The following is a 3,316-nucleotide window of genomic DNA, read 5'->3' as shown; positions in this document are numbered from 1 at the left end:
AAATATGACAATGCATTCTTTGAATGCAAGAAATCAAAACGAAAAACAATGAAACACCACGATATAAAGTGGAAACTCGAAATCTGAAAAAAAAAAAAAAACTATGAAAATGATACTCTTATTAAATGGTTACATGTTTGATAATCTTCCCCGATGAGAGAGGAGAGAAATAAGATGTAATAGAATAATTAAAACATTATATCAAAATGACTTTATATAATAGCCTTACAATGTCTTTTAATGATACTCTAAAACCCTTATAAATAAGAAATGTTACTCAATACATGTGTTAGTGTAATCAAATAATATCTCTTTAATAGATGTTATGTTCGGAAACTATATATAACAAAAATGAAATAAATGAGGTTCGAACATCTTTAAGATTACCTTTAATGGAATTTTGGTTGTTCGAAAAAAAAAGGATAACAAATTATATTGGTTTGACATTATTTGAACCTTGATGTAAATGATGTTTTTTTTTCTAAAACATCTAACTTAGTAACTCACATACACACTGCCGGATTTCTAAACCAACATTTTTCTTTCCAAGCCGAACTTGAACCATTAAGCTTTGGTATTTTTGTCGAATTCTTGATACCGCAGGCCACATGCCCTTTGGTTTAACCTAAACAATGTTACCTTATTAAAAATTTTCTATAGATCAAACACTTTGTTTATAATAGTGAAACATCAATGAAATGATCAAATATTAAAGGAACACTTTATTATTTGAACATATAATCCTGCAAACATTACTGATACGTACAATAGCTTCGTTTGAAATCTTAATCAAGTAAAAAAGAGTTTAAATATTAAAGCTAAGAACTTTTAATTACAACATTTATCCTTCCAATAGCATGATGATAGATAACACACTCACAATTTGAATGGAATGACCATGAGTGGTACCTTTTTCGACAACGAGATTCCAAACCTCTCTCCCATATCCATATCTCGTGCTCTTATATTTCCTTCTAGCTTCCAGTCAAACTTCTGAATCAAAGAGCCCAAGACTATGTGTAACATTCTATGGGCAGAATTCAATCCCGGACAAATCCTCCTCCCAGCACCAAATGGAATAAGCATGAAATCATGTCCTTTATAGTCGATCTTGACTTCGAAAAACCTCTCAGGTATGAACGTCTCTGGGTCTGACCAAATACTCGGGTCTCGGCCCATCGCCCAAACATTACAAAGGATTTGTGCATTTTTAGGTACAATGAAACCTTGGATTTCTAGGTCCAGCATGGCTCGGTGAGGGAGAAGAAGTGGGGCCGGAGGATGTAGCCGGAGAGTTTCTTTTATAACAGCTTGTAGATAAGGGAGTTTAGATATATCATTTTCGTGTATATTTTTGTTGTTGTTTTGCATGAATTTAGTGAGCTCTGATCGAGCCTTTTCCATTTTATGTGGGTTACGAATCAGCTCAGCCATCGCCCATTCCAACGTGGTTGAGATTGTATCGGTTCCGGCAACAAATAAATCCTACACTTATTTATGAAATGATTAGTGGTACTGGGTCAATATTTCTAAACTATGGTACTTGTACTAATGTTTCAATCACTAGTTGGTCAATATCAAGCGCAAATTGTTTTTCTTTGATTTTTTTGAACTATCTGGCATTTTTTGAATGGCTTATGATGTTCCCTATAACAATTAAAAATCATTTTTAACTTATTTATAGGTTCTCAATTTTAATTTGTATAACTTCAAGAGATAATAAAATCAAAGAAAGAAAAAATAATTTTTTATTTTTGAATAAGTTGCTTTTAACCGCACAAGTCAACTTATTTGAAAAAGCTCTCAAAGTCTATCTTCATTAAACTGACAAACAAATAGGAAGATATTCAACCACATTGAACAAAGTTTCTGGGTCTATTTTCGATAATAATGATAAAGAGTATTGCATTAATAGTTTAATATCTTTTGAACAAACGAGAAATAGGAAAAGAGTCCATGTCTTACTCTGTTCTATTTTTTTGGTTGCGACAAAAATTTAAATTTTTTCTCATTGACTTCACTTAAAGTCGAGTCTCATGTAAACCAAAAGCAATAAAAGGTCATCCAAGTTGTCATGCCGTGCATAATTAAGAAACTGAGACTAAACTTATTTACTTACCAAGAACAAGTGTCTCATATCATTAGGAGTAATTTCAGATTCATCTTTCATGATAAGATCAAGCAGCAAGTCCAACAAATCGGGGTTTTTCGATGAATGATCACCATCATACGATGAACTGGATCTTTCTTGGATTCGTTGATGGATGATCATATCAAAAATAGACAGTAGCTTCTTACCATAAACATTTGATCGTCGTAGAAACCCTTGTAGATCGAATGGTTTAAGTATGGGAAAAAAGTCTGATAAATTCGGGTTCCCAGAAAGTTCCATCAAACCACATACAGCATACTTGAATCCTTGTGAGGACACTGAATCATATTGAGATAAATCTCTTGAGAAAATGGCGTTTGATAGAATGTTAAGAGTTGTAGTAAATGCAGCTGCACCTATGTTTAGGGCCTTTCTATTTGAGCAATATTGACTAACATGTTCAAGAAGTTCTTGTACCTTCAAGTATAATCATACATCAAACAATCAGTAGTTGTAAAATATTTGAATATATTAAAACCCTACTTGTACGAGTCGTAGCTTCTCCTGGCGTACGAGCTCGCTAGCATCTAGGCGTTGCATGGTGAACATAGATTCTCTGGTAATTCTTCTTAGCCTTCGCCACTGATCTCCGGCCGGCAGCCACACCATGGAATATTTATGGTGGTCAATCAGTCTGGCTGCATCCGGGATGACTCTGCTAGAGGAGGATTGGTCATATGTTTGAAAGACTTTTTGGCGATATGAGGCGATGAAACTACCATGGTTGTTATGCTTCCAAGCTTAAGAGACATTAACGGGCCATAACATTTAGAGAGCGTTGCGAGGGAGTAGTGGGTTTTTCGCCAAGGTCTAAAAGGTTTTCGATTATCGGATAAGGGTAGGGTCCCGGTGGAAGCCGCGACTTGCGGCGACAAGAGACGATGAAGGCATAGATGAATGTTAAAAAGAAAGAAAGTACGAGAAAAATGGTTAGATAATCCATCAGTTTGTGTGGTTTTCTATTGAGTACCCCTTTATATAAGAAATGGTCTCTCTTTCTCCTTTATTTTTCCAAATATACATAAAAACAATATTAATTTACAATATAAAAAATATTTCACAAATATAAATAAATCAAAATATGACCTTAAAATAAATCTAAAAGTTATATAACAATATTAGCCTAACAATAACTAAAAGTTCAAAAATTAAAAATATATTTTT

At 33.6% G+C, this 3,316-nt stretch overlaps 1 pseudogene across 1 annotated transcript; it reads right to left on the bottom strand.

The window, feature by feature from the left end:
• Positions 1-749: 749 nt before the first annotated feature.
• On the bottom strand, positions 750-3,095 carry LOC145123656 (cytochrome P450 76T24-like; annotated as a pseudogene). The gene is made up of 3 exons (XR_013715228.1): positions 2,636-3,095; positions 2,120-2,569; positions 750-1,485 (listed from the first exon to the last, which is right to left on the bottom strand). The product of XR_013715228.1 is annotated as a cytochrome P450 76T24-like (transcript).
• Between the last annotated feature and the right edge of the window lie 221 nt (positions 3,096-3,316).

This window comes from Lactuca virosa, chromosome 7 (genome assembly GCF_052849685.1).
Source record: "Lactuca virosa cultivar CGN04683 chromosome 7, Lactuca_virosa_CGN04683_v6, whole genome shotgun sequence".
NCBI classification, from domain to species: Eukaryota; Viridiplantae; Streptophyta; class Magnoliopsida; order Asterales; family Asteraceae; genus Lactuca; species Lactuca virosa.
Note: the sequence above shows the minus strand (reverse complement) of the source record. Positions and strands in the feature narration are given on the sequence as shown.